The sequence below is a fragment of the Saccopteryx bilineata genome, chromosome 4 (genome assembly GCF_036850765.1).
Source record: "Saccopteryx bilineata isolate mSacBil1 chromosome 4, mSacBil1_pri_phased_curated, whole genome shotgun sequence".
NCBI lineage: Eukaryota > Metazoa > Chordata > Mammalia > Chiroptera > Emballonuridae > Saccopteryx > Saccopteryx bilineata.
This window is the reverse complement of record NC_089493.1, coordinates 52,242,980-52,265,878: the sequence shown is the minus strand read 5'-3', so window position 1 is coordinate 52,265,878 and position 22,899 is coordinate 52,242,980. Positions and strand designations below refer to the sequence as shown.

Sequence of the window (22,899 nt, the reverse complement as noted above, 5' to 3'; positions counted from 1 at the left end):
GTCTGCCTGCTGCCCACACTCGGCAGAGACAGAGAAAGCAAAAGGGCAGCCCCCAGCCTCCCAGAACCTGCCTCCTTCACCTTGCGTACAGAGAGTGACAGACACAACCTCCACAGCTAGCTCTCTAGAGCCACTCTCTTCCCTGAAGAACAGAGGTGCTTTATGTCTGGTCCATGGGTCTGTTGAGATGTGGGGAGGATTTCCCAGAGGCCTGAGATCATCATTGCTAGAGCCAGAAAGCCAAAAAGCTAAAGTCATAAAGCTGAAGCCATAAAGCCCTCACAACATGTCCCACCCACCAACGCATCTATGGCCCCGCCACATCAAGACAGCAACATCTCAGTGGAGGACAGCTCAGAAACTTCATAGAACTAAAAGTTGTAATACAGTGACACCTACTTGAAGAAACCTCTCAAACCCAAAATTTATTTTTCCTTTTTTCTTCTTATTCTTTTTTATCTTCTGTTTTGAATTTTATTTTGTTTAATTTTTATGTTTTTTATAAAAAATTCTGTGGATGTTTTTTATTTTTATTTTTATTTTTTATTTTTTTGTATTTTTCTGAAGCCAGAAACAGGGATAGACAGTCAGACAGACTCCCGCATGCGCCCGACCGGGATCCACCCGGCACGCCCACCAGGGGGCGACGCTCTGCCCACCAGGGGGCAATGCTCTGCCCCTCCGGGGCGTTGCTCTGTTGCGACCAGAGCCACTCTAGTGCCTGGGGCAGAGGCCAAGGAGCCATCCTCAACGCCCGGGCCATCTTTTGCTCCAATGGAGCCTCGGCTGCGGGAGGGGAAGAGAGAGACAGAGAGGAAGGAGAGGGGGAGGGGTGGAGAAGCAGATGGGCGCCTCTCCTGTGTGCCCTGGCCAGGAATCGAACCCGGGACTTCTGCATGCCAGGCCGACGTTCTACCACTGAGCCAACTGGCCAGGGCCAGATGGTTTTTTTTTTTTTTTTTTTTTTTTCTTTTATATTTTTCTGAAGCTGGAAACAGGGAGAGACAGTCAGACAGACTCCCGCATGCGCCCGACCAGGATCCACCTGGCACGATGCTCTGCCCCTCCAGGGCGATGCTCTGCCCCTCTGGGGGGTCGCTCTGCCGAGACCAGAGCCACTTTAGCACCTGGGGCAGAAGCCAAGGAGCCATCCCCAGTGCCCGGGCCATCTTTGCTCCAATGGAGCCTTGGCTGCGGGAGGGGAAGAGAGAGACAGAGAGGAAGGAGGGGGGTTGGGGGGTGGAGAAGCAAATGGGCGCTTCTCCTATGTGCCCTGGCCGGGAATCGAACCCGGGTCTCCCGCACACCAGGTGGACGCTCTACCGCTGAGCCAACAGCCAGGGCCCGGATGTTTTGTTTTTGATTTGTTTGTTTTCAATCTTTTGTCTTGTGGTTTTCTTGTCATAATTTTTATATATTTTTTTAATTTTTTAGTAGTTTTTTGTTAGAGTTCTTGACAAAACCACTCTCAAATGCCATCAAGGAAGAACAAATTGAATACCATGGCTACATAAGACAAAGACATACTCCAAAGAGAAAATAAAAAATTTCCAGAAAAAAATCTCAATCATATGAAAACCTTGGAGTTAAATGATAGAGAATTCAAAACTGAAGTTCTCAAAATACTCAACAAGATGCGAGAAGACATCAATAGGCAACTTAATGAGCTCAGAAAACAAATTAATGAACAAAACAAATACCTCACCAAGGAGATTGAAACTTTAAAAACAGAGATGAAGAACTCAATACATGAATTGAAGACTGAGGTAGCAAGTTTAGCTAATAGAACAAGCCAGATAAAAGAAAGAATCAATGACATCAAAGACAGGCAACTAAGATGCTACAGAGAGAAGAGGAGAGAGACTCACAAATTAAAAAATGAGAGAGCTTTACAAAAATTGTCTGACTTCATCAGAAAGAGCAATAAAAGAATAATGAGTACCTCAGAAGAAGAGAAGAGGGAGAAGGGAATGGAGAGCCTATTCAAACAAATAATTGATGAGAATTTCCCAAGCTTATGGAAAGAGTTAGAGCCCTAAATCCAAGAAGCAAACACCAAGTTACCACAACCCAAACAGACCTACTCCAAAGCACAGTGTAATAAAATTGTCAAAAATCAATAACATAAAGAATCCTCAAGGCAGCTAAGGAAAAGAAGAACATAACGTATAAAGGAAAGCCCATTAGGTTATTATTAAACTTCTCAGCAGAAACTCTACAAGCCAGAAAAGAGTGGACCCAAACATTCAAAGTACTGAAGGAGAATTACAAGCAAAAAAAACTATATCCATCAAAATTATCCTTCAAATATGAAGGAGAAATAAAAACTTTTACAGACACACAGAAGCTGAGGGAATTTATCACCAGAAACCCCCTACTGCAGGAAATACACAACCAGACACAAAGAAAAATACAAGTCAAAACTACAGATAAAAACTTTAACAAGATCACAATAAAAACAAGGATCATCTGTGACAACAATAACATAAAAGGCGAGAGGATAAAGTTCTGCAATAGCAGAGGAGGATGGAGTGCAGAAGCACTCATAAGACAAAGGACTCTTGTACATATGAACATTTTTTTCTTAATAACCTAATGGTAACCACTCAGAAAAAAAGCCACTACTGAAATACACAGCTTAAAAAAAGAAGAAACAGGGGAAAGAAGTATGGAATACCACCAAACAAAAACAACTGACAAAAACAGAAAAGAGAAGAGCCAAACAAGACACAGAGCTACCAGAAAGCAAAACCTAAAATGGCTATAGGAAATCCTCAAGTGTCAATAATTGCCCTAAAGGTAAATGGACTGAACTCACCAATAAAGAGGCACAGAGCAACAGATTGGATCAAAAAGAAAAACCCAACCATATACTGCCTCCAAGAGAAACATCTAAGCTGCAAGGACAAAAGTAGATTCAAAATGAAAGGTTGGAAAATGATTCTTCAAGCAAATAATATACGAAGACAAGCAGGTGTAGCCATACCTATATTTGATAATGCTGACTTCAAGACAACAAAGGTAACCAGAGACAAAGATGAACATTTCATAATGATAAAGGGGACACTGTATCAAGAAGACATAACACTTCTTAATATGTGTGCACCAAATCAGGGAGCACCAAAATATATAAGACATCTACTAACTGATATAAAAATAGAAGCAGAGAAAAACAAAATCATACTTGGAGATGTCAAGACACCACTGACAGCTTGAGATAAATCATCCAAATAGAAAATCAGTAAAGAAATATCGGCTTTAAATAACACACTGGACTAAATGGACATAATAGACATTTATAGGACATTTCATCCCAAAACGTCAGATTATACATTCTTCTTCAGTGTGCATGGAACATTCTTATGGATAAACTCTATGTTGGGCCACATAACTAAAATCAATAGATTCAGGAAGATCAAAATTATACCAAGCATATTTTCTGACCATAAGGCTTTGAAATTAGGATTCAACTGTAAAAAGGAAGTAAAGAAACTCATAAAAATGTGGAAATTAAAAGATATATTTCAAAAAATGACTGAGTGAAAGAAGAAATAAAAGCAGAGATCAAAAGATATATAAGATATATACAGACAAATAAAAATGACAGTATGACATATCAAAATTTTTGGGATGCAGCAAAAGCAGTAATAAGAAGGAAGAGTATATCATTACAGGCTTATATCAAAAAAAAACAAGAGAAATACCGAGTAAACAACCTTATATCACATCCTAAGGAACTAGAAAAACAAAACAAAGGTAACCTAAAGTCAGCAAAAAAAAAAAAAAAAAGAAAGAAATAGTAAAAATCAGCAGAACTAAATGAAATAGAGAAGAAAAATAACTATAGAAAAATTAATACAACAAAGAGCTGGTTCTTTGAAAAGATCAATAAAATCAACAAACCACTAGCTAGACTCACTAAGGAAAAAAGAGGAAGCACTCATATAAACAAAATCTGAAATGAAAGAGGAGAAATTACCACAGACATCATAGATATACAAAGGATCTTAGTAGAATATTATAAAAGATTATATGTCACCAAATTCAACAACCTAGAGGAAATGGAAAAATTCCTAGAACTATACAATTTTCCTAGACTGAGTCACAAAGAAGTCAAAAACCTAAATAGACTATAAAGAGGGAGGAAATAGAAACAATTATCAAAAACTCCCAAGAACAAAAGTCCAGGATCAGATGGCTACACTAGTGAATTCTACTAAACATTCAAAGATTTGGTATCTATCCTTTTTAAAGTCTTCCAAAAAATAGAAGAAAAAGCAATACTCCCTAACACATTTATTGAGGCCAACATAACCCTGATACCAAAACCTGGCAAGGATAACACAAAAAATGAAAACTACAGACCAATATTGCTAATGAATAAAGATGCAAAAATCCTAAAGAAAATATTAGCAAATCAAATACAACAACACATTAAAAATAATACATCATGATCAAGTGGGATTCATTCTAAGAGCACAGGATGGTTCTACATATGGAAATTGACCAACATTAAACACCATATCAACAAAACAAAAACCAAAAACTATATGATCCTATGAATAGATGCAGAAAAGGCATTTGATAAGATACAACATCCCTTTATATTTAAAACAATAAAATCAGAATAGAATGAAAATACCTCAACATAATAAAGGCCATATATGACAAACCATCAGCTAATACCATACTAACTGCTGAAAAAAATGAAGGCTTTTTCTCTAAAATCAGAAAAAGACAAGGCTGTTCACTCTCTCCACTCTTACTCAAAGTGTTCTGGAAGTTTTAGCTGGGGTGATCAGGCAAAAGAAATAAATAAAAAGCATCCATATTGGGAAAGAAGAAATAAAGTTATCACTTTATTCAGATGACATGATCTATATAGAAAACCCCAAAGACTCCACCAAAAACTATTAGAAACAATAAACTAATACAATAAAGTATGCAGGATATAAAATCAATATTCAAAAGTCTATTGCTTTATTATACACCAATAATGAAACTTTTGAAAATGAACTAAAAATATAATTTCTTTTACAATTGCAACAAAAATATAAAATACCTAGGAATAAACTTAACAAAGAATGTGAAGAAACTATATACTGAAAACTACAAAACATTATTGAAAGAAATTGAAAAAAGACACAATGAAATAGAAAAATATTCCATGTTCATGGATTAGAAGAATCAACATAGTTAAAATGGCCATATTACCCAATGCAATATACAAATTTAATGCAATCCCCATCAAAATCCTAATGTCATTTTTTAAGGAAATAGAACAAAAAATTACCAGGTTTGTATGAAACCATAAGAAACCCTGAATAACCAAAGCAATTGTAAGGAAAAAGAATGAAGCTGGAGATATCAAACTACCTGACTTCAAATTATACTATAGAGCCATGGTAATCAAAACAGCATGGTATTGGCAGAGAAACAGACATACAGACCAATAGAACAGAATCGAGATCCCAGAAATAAAACCACATACATATGTTCAAATCACACAATGGAGAAAAGAAAGCCTCTTCAATATATGGTGCTGGGAAAATTGGAAAACCACATGCAAAAGAATGAAACTTGACTACAGTTTGTCCCCGTGCACAAACATTAATTCAAAATGAATCAAAGGCCTAAATATATGATCTGAAACTATAAATTACATAGAAGAAAACATAATTTCTAAGCTCATGGACTTTGGCCATAGAGAACAATTTATGAATTTGACCTTAAGGGCAAGGGAAGTAAAGGCAAAAATAAATGAATGGGACTATAGAAAACTAAAAAGCTTCTGCACAGCAAAGGAAACTGACAATAAAACAAATAGGCAGCCAACTAAATGGAAGATATTTGCAAACAACAGCTCTGATAAGGAGTTAATATCCAAAATAAATAAAGAACTCACAAAACTCAGTAACAAATAAGCAAACAATCCAATTAAAAAATAGGAATAGGAACTAAACAGATACTTCTCCTAAGAGGACATACAAATGGCTAATAGATATATGAAAAGATATTCATCTTCACTAGTTACTTGAGAAATGCAAATCAAAACTACAATGAGGCCCTGGCCGGTTGGCTCAGCGGTAGAGCGTCGGCCTAGAGTGCGGAGGACCCGGGTTCGATTCCCGGCCAGGGCACACAGGAGAAGCGCCCATTTGCTTCTCCACCCCTCCGCCGCGCTTTCCTCTCTGTCTCTCTCTTCCCCTCCCGCAGCCAAGGCTCCATTGGAGCAAAGATGGCCCGGGCGCTGGGGATGGCTCTGTGGCCTCTGCCTCAGGTGCTAGAGTGGCTCTGGTCGCAACATGGCGACGCCCAGGATGGGCAGAGCATCGCCCCCTGGTGGGCAGAGCGTCGCCCCTGGTGGGCGTGCCGGGTGGATCCCGGTCGGGCGCATGCGGGAGTCTGTCTGACTGTCTCTCCCTGTTTCCAGCTTCAGAAAAATGAAAAAAAAAAAAAAAAAACTACAATGAGATACCACCTTACACCTGTTAGATTGGTTATTATCAACGAGACAGGTAATAACAAGTGCTGGAGAGGCTATAGGAGAAAAAGGAACCCTCATTCACTGCTGATGGGAATGTAAATTAGTACAACCATTTGGAAGAAAGTATGGTAGTTCCTCAAAAAATTAAGAATAGAATCACCATATGACCCAGCAATCCCTCTACTGGGTATATACCCCCAAAACTCAAAATCACTAGTACATAAAGACACATCAAGCCCCATGTTCATCGCACCATTGTTCACAGTGGCCAAGACATGGAAACAACCAAAGTGTCTCTTGATAGAGGACTGGATAAAGAAGATGTGGTACATATACACACACACACACACACACACACACACACATACACACACACACACACAATGGAGTACTATTCAGCCATAAGAAATGATGACATAGTATCATTTATGACAACATGAATGGACCTTGATGACATTATACTGAGTGAAATAAGTAAATCAGAAAAAGCTAAGAATTGTATGATTTCACGCATAAGTGGGATATAAAACTAAGACTCATGGACATAGATAAAAGTGAAGTGGTTACCAAGGGGAGAGGAACATGGGGAAGGGGAAGTGGGGAGGTGGTGGGAGGAAGGGTATAAAGAGGGACAAATATAAGGTGATAGAAAATGATTTGACTTTGAGTGATGGGTATACAACATAATCAACAGTTCAAATGCTATAGAAATGTTTACCTGTAACCTATGTACCCTTTGTTCATCAATGTCACCCTGTTAAATTTAATTTTCTAAGTAAAAGTAAAAAAAAAAAAAGAACAGTATTTTAATACAGTGTGTCCGTAAAGTCATGGTGCACTTTTGACTGGTCACAGGAAAGCAACAAAAGATGATAGAAATGTGAAATCTGCACCAAATAAAAGGAAAACTCTCCTCTCCCAGTTTCATACCTATTCAGTGCAGTTCGATGTGGGCTCATGCACAGATTTTTTAGGGCTCCTTAGGTAGCTATCCCGTATAGCCTCTACAGACCCGTCACTGACTAATGGCCTACCAGAACGGGGTTTCTCCACCAAACTGCCGGTTTCCTTCAACTGCTTATCCCACTGAGTAATGTTGTTCCTATGTGGTGGTGCTTCATTATAAATACGCTGATATTCACGTTGCACTTTGGTCACGGATTCGAATTTAGCGAGCCACAGAACACACTGAACTTTCCTCTGTACTGTCCACATCTCAACTGGCATGGCTGTGGGCTGCTCCTCTGTATACACGGTGTTACGTCATCATCTGTGCAGGTACACATGCTGCCACATCATCCTACAGAAACTGGGAGGGTTTTCCATTTATTTGGTGCAGATTTCACATTTCTATCATCTTTTATTGCTTTCCTGTGACTGGTCAAAAGTGCACCGTGACTTTACGGACACACTGTATATGGGAGTCTTCAGGTTATGACAGTCTCGACATATGACATTTCAATTTTACGATGCTCACTTCTATAAGAACATAAAATAATTGAGATGTGAGTGTTTCAGCTTACGCTGTTAGCATTGTACTTATGGACTACATGGGTGAACTAGTTTTGATTGAGCACAGCAGAAGAATACGCAGTACTGTGGCATATGAGTGGGGGAGTTGGCATCCCCCAGTTTGCTTACTTATGCCATTTTGGACTGTTAAAAGCACAAGTGTTCCATTTATGTTGCTTTGTTTGGCAACTTTTTGGCCCTCATCATGGATCCTTCTGCAGGTTCTCCTGCATCTCTAGCTTCCTCCTCCCAATAGGTTTCTCTCTCCCATCTTGCAATGCCCCTTCCAGTGTGCAAGCCAATCACAGGAATAAAGATAAGAAATTTTTCTTACACTTATTTGTTGTCATTTTTTTCTGTTAAAATAATACAGTGTACAGCAGGGGTCCCCAAACTACGGTCCGCGGGCTGCATGCGGCCCCCGAGGCCATTTATCCGGCTCCCACTGCACTTCTGGAAGGGGCACCAGTGGTCAGTGAGAGGAGCATAGTTCCCATTGAAATACTGGTCAGTTTGTTGATTTAAATTTACTTGTTCTTTATTTTAAATATTGTATTTGTTCCTGTTTTGTTTTTTTACTTTAAGATAAGATATGTGCAGTGTGCATAGGGATTTGTTCATAGTTTTTTTTATAGTCTGGCCCTCCAATGGTCTGAGGGACAGTGAACTGGACCCCTGTGTAAAAAATTTGGGGACCCCTGGTGTACAGTGCAGTGTATTTATGTCCCTTTCCTTTTTCTGTGGCTTAGTTGTGTTTTTATGTTCTAGAGCAGTGGTAGTCAACCTGGTCCTTACTGCCCACTAGTGGTTGTTCCAGCTTTCATAGTGGGTGGTAGCGGAGCAACCAAAGTATAAATAAAAAGAGATTTATCTATAGTAAGTTGTTTTATAAAGATTTATTCTGCCAAACTTAGCGGAAATCTGACATAAAGTACTAGGTAAGTAATTATTATTATATGCTTTAACTTGCTGTAACTCTGCTTTATAAATTTTATAAAGTAAAGTTACTTCCCTACTTTATAAATCACCATTACTGTGGAACTGGTGGGCGGTTAGAAAATTTTACTACTAACAGAGATACAAAAGTGGGCAGTAGGTATAAAAAGGTTGACTACCCCTGGTATAGATTATGATTTTAAAACTGTGTTAGGATAGGTAAGTGACTCAGGCTAGGGTGTATTCTGACTTACAGCAAAATTCATGTTATGTCACTGTCGTAGGAACGAAACTTTGTCATAACTCAAGGACCCCTGTAATTGCTTTTCAATGTTTATTATCTTATATATTTAAAAAAAAAAACTTATTCAGAGGCTCTGGCTGGTGGCTTATGGTAGAACATCAGCCTGGAGTGTGGATGTCTTGGGTTCAATGCCCAGTCAGGGCACACAGGAGAAGTGACCATCTGCTTCTCCAAGCCTCCCCCTCCCCTTCTCTCTCTCTCTCCCTCTCTCTCTCTCTCCCTCCCTCTCTCTCTCTCTCTCTCTCTCTCTCTCTCTCTCTCTTCCCCTGCAACATCCATGACTCAATTGGTTTGAGTGCATCAGCCCCGGGTGCTGAGGATGGCTTCATGGAGCCTCTGCCTCAGGTGCTAAAAATAGCTTGGTTGTAAGCATGGCCCCAGATGGGCAGAACATTGGCCCCAGAAGGGAGTTGTCAGGTGGATCCCCAGTTGGGGCACATATGGGAGTCTATCTCCTCTCCTCTCACTTGGAAAGAAGGAAAAAAAATATTCTGAGAAGGGGTTCCTAGGCTTCACCAGATTTCCAAAAAGTCCATGACACCCCCCCCCCCCAAATAAGAACTCTCTGTGATAGGTCTCCTTTTCATTCCCATTCCCACAAATATCTAGTGTGGGGCAAAGTATGTGTCAGAAAACAGAACTTAAAATGTCTATTCCTATGGATGAAGGATCCATTCCTCTTAATTGATGGTGCAAGAAACCTACCAAAAAGTAGCTATAACTAGGCTGCCACTCCAGATTTTCCTAAGAATTGCATCTTGTGAGTGAAAATATAAAACTCCATGCTTTCATCTAACTACTGTTGCTTTGCTATCACAAGCAGGAAAACAGAACAGCTACAAAAGTGATAGTACCTGCAATATTATAGTTAGTGTTTTGTTTCAAATGAGGCAAAGGAGAAATACTGTAGCATGTAGCACAATAGCATTAGCCACAAGAGAAATGGGCCTAATAGAACTGTTTTTATCATGGCCCAGGTTAATTATCTGCTGAGAGGTACTTGAGATGAATAAATACTATTGCTGTATTCTCCAATATTCTATCTCATTGTACCTTATAAACTGTACTTGAATTCAAGTATACATGCCTGGCCTTTTAAAACCTCTTTGGTATTACAGAAGTAAGTACCTATAGACTAGAGTGATCCACCCCACACTTTCTTTAGAAGCGTAGCCTCTGAATCAGATGTGTAACGTAAGCCCAGAGGATACCTATTTGTTGGAGCTCCCTCCCATTAGGCCTGCTACCAAAGACCACTCACCTTCAGATGACATCTTGTTTCTCTGATAATAACACTAATTAGACTACATTCCTATTTGGGCCCTTGGTCTTTTAAGTCAACTTCAATATGTTTCTGACCACGTGGATCATGTGCTTATTTTTCTTGTTTAACACTCAGAGTTGGGGACCAGGGTAGGGGAACACATCTCCCTGTCATTACTTTTTATTTCCTGCCTTAATAATTGAGCTACCCAGAGGAAGAGAGAGACCCTGACTGGAAGAAACAGGACACATCAGGAGGAGAAAGAGAAAGAGAAGAAAGGATATGAGGAGAAACCAGTCCATAATGAAAAGTATTCTTGAGGGATTTCTTGGCGAGATACCCTGTGTCCCTTGTCTTCCCATGTTTCCTAAGCCACTAAAGCCACCTAGAGCAAAAGAATTCTTCTTTCCCCATGTCTGGCTTGTGAGAGACCCAGATATATTTGATGGTTACATTCAACTTTACAATAAGTCCTCACTTAACATCATTGATAGCTTCTGCGACTTTAAGGGAAGCAACGTAAAACAAAACCAATTTTCCCGTAGTCTAATTGCTATAAATCAGAATTAAGTTCCTATGGCATCTTAACAACATTTTAACAAAACAATGTTGAATGAAATGCTAATCAAGAACCTGATAAGCCCTGACCAGTTGGCTCAGTGGATAGAGTGTTGGCCTGGCATATGGACATCCCAGATTTGATTACCAGTCAGGTCACATAAAATAAGTGACCATCTTCTCCTCTCCCCTTCTCTTTCCCACTTCTATTTCTCTTCCCCTCCTGCAGGCAGTGGCTCAATTGGTCCAAGCGTCAACCTCAGGCACTGAGGATAGCTCCATTGATTTGAGCATCAGCCCCAGACAGACGTTGTAAAGTACATCCCGGTCGAGGCACATGCAGAAATCTGTCTATCTTCCCTGGTCTCACTTAAAAAAAAAAAAAAAAAAAAAAAAAAAAAAAAAGAACTTGACATACTAATATCTCACTTAAGCCTGCCTGAGGACCTAATGACTTGGATTAAGACGTTCTTCAGAAAACTCTTATGAGTTTCAAAATACCCTTTTGTATTTCTAACTTTAAAAGGGCAATCCTTGTGGAAGGTTATCAGGAGAAGTTGTAAAGTAAAACCAGGTACTCACTGAAGAAAGGTAGCCGACCACCAAGAAAATATTTTCCCAACCTCCTCTTTTCCACCCATTTAAAGATGTAGTTGATATCTAATATCGGATTACTTTATATAATGATGATATAGTGGGGAAGAAGATTGACTCAACAAAAGATTTTCAAAACTGTAACCCTCTTATTGTGGAATTATTGTTTCATCTGAAGCATTGACATCCTGGGGAAGTACCTGTCACCACCTTCCCACTTTTTCTATTTACCTGTGGTTTCAAGTGTAGGACCTAGACTTTAGTAGAAGGGAAGATAATTCCCCCACCAGCTCCATTTTCTAATCTTGAACACCTGCGGGACACCTGACTGTGCTTCTGCTCCAGGCTGCTCCCAAAACTGTAACATATCTCCTGCTCTTGAAACTGCATGTGAAGTAATAGCCAGCACTTCTGAGTTCTTCTCTGTGCTAGGCGTGGTGGTAAGTATAATATATACAGATTGTCTCATGGAATCCTCACAGTAACCCTACAAGTTAAGTACTATTACTACTTTCATTTTCTACCTGGGCAATCCGAGGCAAAGTGGTTAAATAACTTGCCCAAAGTCTCACGGCTAAAGGTTGAAGGGCCATAATTCAAATTTAGCCAGTCTGACTTCCAAGTTGGCGTTCAAAATCCTTATTCTATACTATCTTTAGGAGCTTCAAGGATGGTGATTTGATCTGCATCCCAGGGATAGATCTGGGACCCAGCCAAAAACTGCTTCCTCAATGACCAAGGAATTTGTGGAGGAATTTCTCTGTCCTGGTTTGGGAATAGAAGTAAAAAATCAAACTACTTGTAAGAGGCGACATTAACTCAAGGATTACAACAAGAAGAGGAGCTGGGCTTTTTTTTTTCCGCGGAGAGGCTGAAGGTCACTGCGGACGCCAAGAGCCCAGCTCCCCAGCCCCCAATGGGACCATTGACCTTCAGGGATAGGCTGTAGATTTCTCTCAGGAGGAGTGGGAATGCCTGCTCCCAGCTCAGAGGAAACTGTACGTGGATGTGATGTTGGAGAATTGCAGGAACCTGTTCTCCCTGGGGCTTTCTGTCCCTAAGCCAGTTCTGGTCATGTACTTGGAGCAAGTGAAGATGTGCTGGGAAGTGACAGGAAGAAAGACACTATCCTTCCACCCAGTTATGTCTTCTGAAGGGACCCAGGATTTGTTGCTAAAGCCAGACATAGAAGATTCATTGCACATGAAGCTACTGAGTACATGTAATGGCAAGAGAAGTTATCGATTTAATAAATCTTGGAACAACTTTTACCAGTGGTCAAATCTGAAAAGCTATTCAAGAACTAACTTTTCAGAGAACCATCACAAAAGTACGAAACTTTTGATCAAACCTCAAATCTCAATACACATCAGAATAGTTCTATTATAGAGAAGACAAACCAATATAGTGAATGTAACAAATCTTTGAGCCAATATTTCAATATTAATCAATTTGAGAATATTGATACTGGGAAAGAAGCTTACAAATGCTATCAGTGTGGGAAATTCTTTAGTCACTTATCCAGTTTAAAGAAACACAAGAAAATCTATACTGCAGACAAGTATTACAAATGTAAAGAATGTGGCAACAGTTTTAATTTCCATTCACAACTTACTCATCATTTGAGAATTCATACTAGAGAGAAGCCTTACAAATGTGAAATATGTGACAAAGCCTTTGGTAAACTGTCACACCTTACGCGACATATGATAATTGACACTAGAGAAAAGCCTCACAGATGTGAAATATGTGGCAAAACTTTTCATTATCCTTCAGGTCCTACTGAACATGAAAGAATTCATACCAGAGAGAAGCCACACAAATGTAAAATATGTGGCAAAGCCTTTACTAAGTGGTCAACATTTAGTCGACATAAGAGAATTCATACCGAAGACAAGCCTTACAAATGTAAAATAATGTGGAAAAGCCTTCAATCAGTGATCAGAAATTACTAAACACAAAGTAATTCATATCAGAGAAAAACCCTAAAATGTGAAATCTATGACAAAGCATTGAACCAGCAGGTAAAATGTACTAAACATCAGAAAAAGCATACCTTATAGAATCCATACATGCATGTGAATTACGTGACAAAGCTTTTAGTTATCCTTCAGCCCTTACTCAACATTTAGGAATTCATAATGGAGAGAAGCCTTACAAATGTGAGATGTGTGGCAAAGTCTTTAGTAGGCAGTTAGTACTTACTCGACATGAAAATTCATACCGGAGAGAAGCCTTGCAAATGTGAAGTCTGTGGCAATGTATTTAATCAGAATTCCTATGGTACTGAACATAAGAGAATTTATACCAGAGATAAGCCTTAGAAATGTATAGCATCTTGCAAAACTTTTATTCTGCATTCATAACTTAATCAATACATGAGAATTCATACCAAAGAGAAACGTTAAATGAAGAATATAGGAAAAGTATTAGCTTGAACTACAACCTCTGTATCAGAGAATGTAACTGGCTAAAATGTTCATGTTTGTAATATATGGTGGAAGAGCTTATTTCAAAATATACACTTCAGAAGCCAACACAGAATTCCTGCTGCCCAAGAGAGCATAAAGATGTAAATATATATATGTATATTTTAAACATGTAAAAACTCTAAACATATACAATGATGATCTAGGGGAGGAAAAATTAATTCTACCTAAAGAGATCTAGGAAAACATTTTTATGGCCCAAAAGAGGAGTTCTCTACAAATGTAGTCAAATTAGGTACATGAAATTTCATTACTTAAATTAACTTGACACAGCCTAACTCAATTACACAGGCCCTTAAGTTGTTCAAAGTCATTAACTGCATGCACACAAATCAACAGTAAATTTATACTGTATTCTGACCAGATCGGACACTATGCCTGATGTTGGAGATATGGTCTCTGCCCTCAATGGGGTTTACAATCTAGTTGGGGAAGTTTCCATCTTAAACGTACCAGCTCTAGAGAGTACATCTTAAATGTTCTTACCACACATGCACACTTACAGAAAAGGTAATTGTGTGAGGTGAAGGATGTGTTAACTAACCTTATTGTGCTAATCATTTCACAATATATGTGTATCTAATTATAACATTGTACACCTAAACTCACACAATATTATATGTCAATTATATCTCAATAAAGCTGGGGTTGGGGGAAGTACCAGCTCTTCTTTTTTTTTTTTTTTGATAGCAGAATCATTTTGATATATTTTGTCATATCTCAAATACTGCCAACAAAATATTGATTCTAAATAATTATACATACTTAAACACCCAACTTATGATTTACGAAAGCACAATCATAGGAAAGTTAACTGAGGTTGTAATTTTGGCTTACTATCTATATTTTAATTTAAAGTAATATGTGAAAACTTTTGACTACATTTCAGATTTGTTGTGGGGGTTTTTTTGTGTTTTTTTTTTTTAACTGAGAGGAGATAGACTTCTATATTTATCCTTCCTAGGATCCACACGGTAACCTGTCTGGGGCTGATGCTCAAATCCACCAAACTATCTTTAGTGCCTGGGGCTGACACTCAGCCCAAACAAGCTATCCTCAGACCTTGGGGATGACACTTGGACCAACCAAGTTATTCTCAGTACCCAAGTCCAACGCTGGATCTAATCGAGCCACTCTTGCTTGAGTGGGGTAGAGAGACAGAAGAGAGAAAAGGGGAAGAGAAACAGATGGCCGCCTCTCATGTGTGTCCCGAGAAGGGGTTGTACCTGGAACGTTTGCACTCCTGGCTGATTCTCTAATCACTGAGCCCCCAGCCAGGGCCTCTGATAAGACCTCAATTCAATAGGTTCCCATGTGTGTATATATATATATATATGCCATGCCTTGAATTTACTGAGTGATGTCAAAGAACAGTTGGATAAATAAAAATATGTATCATATTCCTGAAAATTATTAGAATAAGAATGCCAGTCTTTTCCAAATCAATCTTTATATCTAATGTAACTTATTTTTCTTTTCCTTTTTCTTTTTTATTAAGTGAAAGGTGGAGAGGCAAGGAGGCAAAAAGACTCCTTCATGTGCCCTGACGGGGATCCACCTGGCAAGCCCCCTAAGGGGTAATGCTCTGTCCATCTGGGGCCACTGCTCTGTTGCTTGGCAACCAAGCTATTTCAGCATCTGAGGCAAGGCCATGGAACCATCCTCAGTACCCAGGGCCAACTTGCTCGAAACCTTTCAAGCCATGACTGTGGGAAGGAATGAGAGATAGAGAGAGAGAAAAGGGGGAAGGGAAGGGGTGGAGAAGCAGATGGTTGCTTCTGCTGTGTGTCCTGACCGGGAATCAAACCTGGGACTTCCACATGCAGGGCTGAAGCCCCACCGCTGAACCAACCTGCCAGGGCCTCTAATGTAATTTCGATCAAAATACCTATACCTTTATTTGGTTTGTGTGGGTAATTAATTCTTTTCAACTTGACAGTGTTTATCATCTTGAAAAATAAATAAGCAGAGCTTTATTTTTCCCTCGAAGATTAATAAAGGTGAATTTTTTATACTACTTATTAAAACATATGATATAATTACAGTAATTATAACAGCATCCTATGGGGAGAAAAAGAAACAGATCAATGGAATAAAAAAAAGTGAGCACAGATATTGACCTTAGAATAAAACATAACACTTAGGAATGCCATAAAGGTGACACTGTAAGTCAGTGGGAAAGGGAGGACTTATTAGATAAATGGTGCTGAGTCATTGGGCAAATGATTTGGGAAAAAAGTATTACACTAAGTTAAAACCTAACCTTACATCCTATACCAAAGAAAATTACCAAAGTAAAGTTAAATGTTAAAAAAAGAAAATAAATAAGCAAATCATAAAAACAGATCTATTTTTCAAATTAGTCAAAGAAAGATTTTTTTTAAATGCTATAACCTCATACAATAGTAACAATCCTCACTATAAGAAAAGTCCACATTTATTTTGGGCTCCAAGCCTGGATCCGTTGGTAACCTCTATGTGAGTTTTGTGCAGATCACTTACACTCCGTGGGCCTCTGTTCATTGGTAAATCTAGGACGTTGAATTAAATCACCTGTAAGGTCTTTCCTAGTTCTGTCAACCATAACTCTGACTCTGACCAAAATCTATTCCTTTTGTCCCCTTCCTTTCCCATCTATGATCACCAACATCTGACGTGTAAAACAGAAAAGCAGACCAGGCGAATCTGGTTTCTCTTCTGATTGTGGAAATAAAATTCACGGAAGGTGTTAAATGTTTTTCATTTTCCACTTATGCATTTAGCAGAGCATTCGTTGACTACCGACAATGAACCTGACCTGTCCTAGTGACTTTCGTGCGTTATCAGTTTTAAAACTCAGAATATTAAACCCATTTTACAGATAATAAATAATACTGTAAAGGTTAAGATGTGTGATTAAGTTATTAATTTGTGGCTCACTAAGAATTTGGACTTATATTTTCTTAAGACAGTCTGATTCAGCAGTTAGAAAAATTATTCCAAGAGAAATGGTGCAAAAAGGACAAACTCTTACACACGGAGACATGCACACACACAGTATTAAGATGATCTAATATTCCTCACAGATCAGTTTCTTTACTAAATTAATGATGTTATATTTTTTAAATGGACTTTATCTGTACTTGGGAGGTAGTGAATTCCTTCAATGATTTAAGCAAAAATACCCGGACTGGAAGCGCTCGTGGGCTCCTTTCAGGTTTGCTTAGGCATCTCTTCTGCAGACTTTACTGATACAGCATAGAAATTATGGCAAAGCCCAGTGGAGTCGTTGAAGTAAAAGTCTCAGTACTGCTCAGGAAGGGATGCCAAATTAAATAAAAAGAGCCCCAGCAGTTCTGCAGCTGCGTGCCAACCTAACTGCTGGTATGAGGTAAATGAGGACCAAACTTCATTTCACTCGTGACCCTAGCCGGTATTTAAACAAAAATGCCTAGAGACCAGCACACTGTTCTTTAATAGGGGAATAAATAGCAATAGCAAAAATAATTATAATAAATGATAAAACCATTCTCAAAGTCTTTCATAGACCTTAACCGAAAAGATTACCTTTTAAACTCATCTCCTATCATGCATTCCCTAGTGAAGATTGAGACAGTATATTCTGTCTGAGCATCAATATTTAATTTATAGCCCTAAGTTTCCATAAGAAAAATTATACAAAAGATAGAGGTAATCCAGTTAACTTCCTTTTCTATTTCTTGTGACAATGTTTGAGTGGTGTTGTGGTACAATATTCACCAATATGCAAAAATCACAAGTGTAGACAACTGTCTTTTTTTTTCCTTTTATGAGATGTTTTATATATATACATATACATATATGTATACACACACACACACACACACACATATATATGAAATGCCAGTACTTTATTATTCTCTGGTGATTACTTTTTCAGAATTTAAAAATTTATATTAGAATATACAAATAAATGCTACCAAACATATAGAGAAAAATTGGAACAAGAAATAATTAGGTTTCTAGATCCATCAAAAAGTCCTGAGTACAGTGTGTTTCAAGCTCCTTTAAAGAAGAGTTTTATCTAAAATTAGGTTATTACCTATCTTTTAACATTGCAGAATGATCTAATATTAACACATTATAGTGATTAGAATTGTCTTTTTTTTTTTTTTTTGACAGAGACAGAGAGAGGGACAGATAGAGACAAACAGGAAGGGAGAGATGAGAAGCGTCAACTCTTTATTGCGGCTCCTTAGTTGTTCATTGATTGCTTTCACATATGTGCCTTGACTCAGGGGGCTACAGCAAAGCAAGTGACCCCTTCCTCAAGCCAGTGACCTTGGACTCAAGCCAGCGACCTTTGGGCTCAAGTCAGCAACCATGGAGTTTTGTCTATGATCCCATGCTCAAGCCAGTGAGCCCGCACTCAAGCTGGCAACCTCGAGGTTTCAAACCTGGGTCCTCCATGTCCTAGTCCAATGCTCTATCCACTGCGCCACTGCCTGGTCAGGCTATGTATTAATCCTTTGATCATATTTTCCCCAAAAAAATATATCCCAAAGAATACTGGTTCCTTGAAATGTTAATAGGTATTCCATGACTAGGTACTCCCATAAAACTGGGAAACATGCAGTTAAAGAGAAACTAATATTTATATCATTAGTCTGATATAAATATTAGCCACCTGAGTCACTAACACACTGAGGTAGGTACGTTATGACTCTTTAGGATGTTGCTTAAGTGCTGGATTTTATTTAACCATTTTTAATGGAAAAATTTTAGAAGATATTACATATTTCCTTTGCTAGTTACATTTTACTAGAATTTAATATTTTCTTGGGAGCTTTGGGACATCATAACAAACTCCATTTTTTAAAAATGTGATGTGTTGCACAATGCCTGTGAGGCGTGCAGATATTCACACCTCAGATTTCTGTGTTCAAAATAGTATTTCTTTTGGAGTCTCCTCCATGGTCATCTCTATTCACCACATTCCTTGAGTCTGTGTACAATCCCATGTTCACTTCTGCTACTAACTATCCTTTTTATCACCCTAAGACCCCTTCCAGTTCTGAGAACGGTGACCCTGTGCGTGCCTTTTCTCTCTCTTCCTTCCTCTTCCTTCTCCGTTTTCTTCTATCTTCTCCTCCTTCCCCTTCCCTTCACCCTCTCCTTCCTCTCCACCTCCTTTTATCCCCCTCCTCTTCTTCCTACCCCCCTCCTCCTCGTTCTCCTTCTCTCCCTGTCTCCTTTATTTCTGGTACTGGTTATATAAGCTTTCTCTTTTTCTTGATTAGTCTTTGCTGAGGTTTATCAATTTTATTAATTCTTTCTAAGAATCACTTTGGGCTTTGTTAATTTTTTTTATTATTTGTTTTCTATTCTATTGATTTATCCTCTTTTCCTTTTTATTCGCCTCCATTTATTTTGAGTTTATTTTACTCTTCTTTTTAAAAATCTTTTAGAATCTTTGATCATTGACTTTAGACCTTTCTTCTTTTCTAATACAGGTATAAACATTTAGACTGGTAACTGTCCTCAGAGCAGTGCTATAGCAACATCAGACAACTTTTGATATGTTGTGTTTTTGTTATCATTCAATTCAAACTTCCCCTAATGATTTATTTTCTTGACTAGTGAATTTAGAAGTGTGTGTTTAATTTCTAAACAATTGGGAATAGTTTTACTTTCCTCATTCTTAATGAGTTCTAATTTAATTTCATTAGAGTCAAAGAACATATTCTGTAAGATTAAAATCTTTTGAAGCTGATTGATACTTTATGGTCCAGAATATGAATGTTCCATGTACATTTGAAAAGAATGTATATCTTATAGTTGTTGGTTGTAGTGTTCTATAAATATCAGTAGGTCAAGGTGGCTGATGGTGATGTTCAGGTCTTCTATTTCCCTACTGACTTTTTAAATGTATTTGTTCTGCAAGTTACTGATGGGAAACTTTTAAATCTTCAACTCTGATGGAAAATTTGTCTATTTCTTCCTTTAGTTTTGATAATTTTTGTTTCATGTATTTTGCATTAATATTAGAAGAATGCATGTTTATAATTGTTTTAAATTGATTTAGTTTTGTTTTTAGAGAGAAAAGATGGAGGGGATGAGAGAAAGAGAAACGTGTCTGTTGCTCCACTCATCCATTCACTCATTGGTTGACTCCTGCATGGGGGGATCGAACCCACAACATCGGCACATCAAGACAGTGCTCCAACCAAGCCACCCAGCCAGAGCTATTTATGATTTTTTATGTTTTCTTGGCTATTGACTCTTTTAGATTTATTTCTCTTTAATAACACTCCTTGTCTTAAAGTCTACTTTTTCTGATATTAATATAGCCACTCCTTTTTTTTGCTTACTGTTTACATGGTATATCAATCTTTTTTGTTGTTGCTTCCCCCTGTGCCTTTAAAATGAAAATTTATCTCTTATAGAAAACATATAGTTTTGGGGTGGTTTTTTTTTTGTATTTTTCTGAAGTTGGAAACAGGGAGGCAGTCAGACAGACTCCCGCATGCGCCCAACTGGGATCCACCCGGCGCTCCCACCAGGGGCGATGCTCTGCCCATCTGGGGCTTCACTCTGTTGCAACCAGAGCCATTCTAGCGCCTGAGGCACAGGCCACAGAGCCATCCCCAGTGCCCACGCCAACTTTGCTCCAATGGAGCCTTGGCTGTGGGAGGAGAAGAGAGAGACAGGGAGGAAGGAGAGGGGGAGGGGTGGAGAAGCAGATGGGCGCTTCTCCTGTGTGCCCTGGCTGGGAATTGAACCTGGGACTCCTGCATGCCAGGCTGATGCTCTACCACTGAGCAAACTGGCCAGGGCCTAGAAAACATATAGTTTTATCTTTTTAAAATACAGGCTGACAAACCCTTCTTTTTAATTAGTGTTTAGTCCATTTCTGTTTAATGTAATTATTGAACAGTTTGATTTAGAACATCCATTTCCCACTTGTTTTCTATTTTCCCCCATCTCTTTTTTATTCTTTTATTTCTTGCCTGACTTAGGGTTATCTGATTTAAAAGAACTTCTTTAACATTCTGTTTTATTGGCTTTTAAAGAAACCTTTTTGTATTATTTTTAGTGGTTGCTCTAGGAATTACAATATGCACCCTCAGCTTATTAGAATTTCCTTGTTAATATTGCACCAGTTTACATACAATGTAAGGAACTTGCATTGAGTTCCATTTCACTCCCAACCTTTTGGCTATTGTTGTCATGTAATTTACATATATTATAAACTAAACAATATGTTATAATTTTTTTTTGTCTTAAACAATCAATTGCCTTTAAGAGAAATTAAGATAACAAAAATACAGTCTTTTCTATTTACCAGAAAATATACTGGTAAATGTTGTTTTCTGTCAGACTAAAGAACTTTCTTTCAGCATTTTTATTTATTATTTTATTATTTTTTTATATTGTATTTATTGGGATGACATTGGTTTGCAAACCATACAGGGTTCAAGTGTACAATTCAACAAAACATCATCTGCGCACTGCATCGTGCGTCCAGCATCCCAAGCAAAGTCTCTGCATCCCCATTTCCATCCCTCTGCCCACCTGCCCTCCAGCCCCTTTTCCCTCTGTCACCACACTGTTATCTGTGTCTATGTGTTATGTATGTATATATGTCTTTTAAGCTAATCCCTTCATAAGCATTTTTTATAACACATGTTGCTGATAATACAAGGTCTATTTTGGTTAACAAAAAAAAAAAAAAAAGAAAAAGTCTTTATATTGCCTTTATAAAGAATTTGAGGTTGCCAGAGTTTTTTCCTATTCAATGCTTTAAAGTCTCATTGTTTCTGATGAGAAGTCAGCCATCCTTCGGATCACTGATTCCTTGTATAAAATGGGTCTTTTATTTTTTTCTGCCTGCTTTCAAGTTATTCTTCCCACGTTTGGTCTGCAAGGGGTTAATTATGCTCTATCCCTGTGTGGTTTTCTTTGTGCTTATCCTGCTTGGCATTCACTGAGCTTTTAGGGTCTATAAGTTTATGTTTTCCAGGAAATTTGGGGACCTTTTGGCCATTATTTCTTTTAATGTTTCCCTCCACATTTCTCTTTCTTTCTGGGATTTCAATTACATACAGATTTGACAACATGATATTGTCCCATAGGTCACTAAGGATCTATTCCTTTAAAAGTATTTTTTTTTCTGTTCTTCAGATTAGATATCTATTGATCTCTTTTCATATTCACTACCCTTTCTTCTACCCACTCCAATCTAATGTCAATCTTACCCAATGAACTTTTCATTTCAGATATTTCACTTTTCAGTTCTAGAAATTCCATTTGATTCTATGTTTTATAGTTTTCATTTCTCTACCAAAAATTTCCACCTAGCAATTAATTCATTATGATAATATTTTCCTTTAAGGCCTTTTAAAAATATGTATAACTGCTTTAAAGCCTTTATCTGCTAATTCTACCCTCTGTGTCATCTAGATGTCTGTTTATTTTTTTTTAAATCTGCTTTTTGAAGGTATGATTGACATATAAAAAGCTATACATATTTAACATGTACAACTTGATGAGTCTGGAGATACATATACATATATGAAACCATCACCAGAATCTATGCCAGAAACCTGTCTTGGGTCTGTTTCTATTGAGGACTATTTCTCTTGTGTGGACATTCTTATTTTTCTTCATACACATAGTAACTTTTTACTGTTATGAACATTACAAATGATTGTTGTAGTACTTTGAATTCTGTTTCCTTCCTTGCTTCCTAATGTGTTGGTTCTTGTTCAAGCAAGCAAATAATTTGGCTAGACTT

General features: G+C 38.1%; 1 protein-coding gene and 1 non-coding gene across 2 annotated transcripts in view; both read left to right on the top strand.

Moving 5' to 3' along the window:
- Nucleotides 1–22,899, top strand: part of LOC136335435 (IQ domain-containing protein H-like) — a 119,389-nt gene that overhangs the window by 58,151 nt on the left and 38,339 nt on the right. The window lies entirely within an intron of this gene.
- TRNAS-AGA (transfer RNA serine (anticodon AGA)) lies at nucleotides 6,065–6,140 on the top strand. Its single transcript has one exon. It is a non-coding gene; the product is annotated as a tRNA-Ser (tRNA).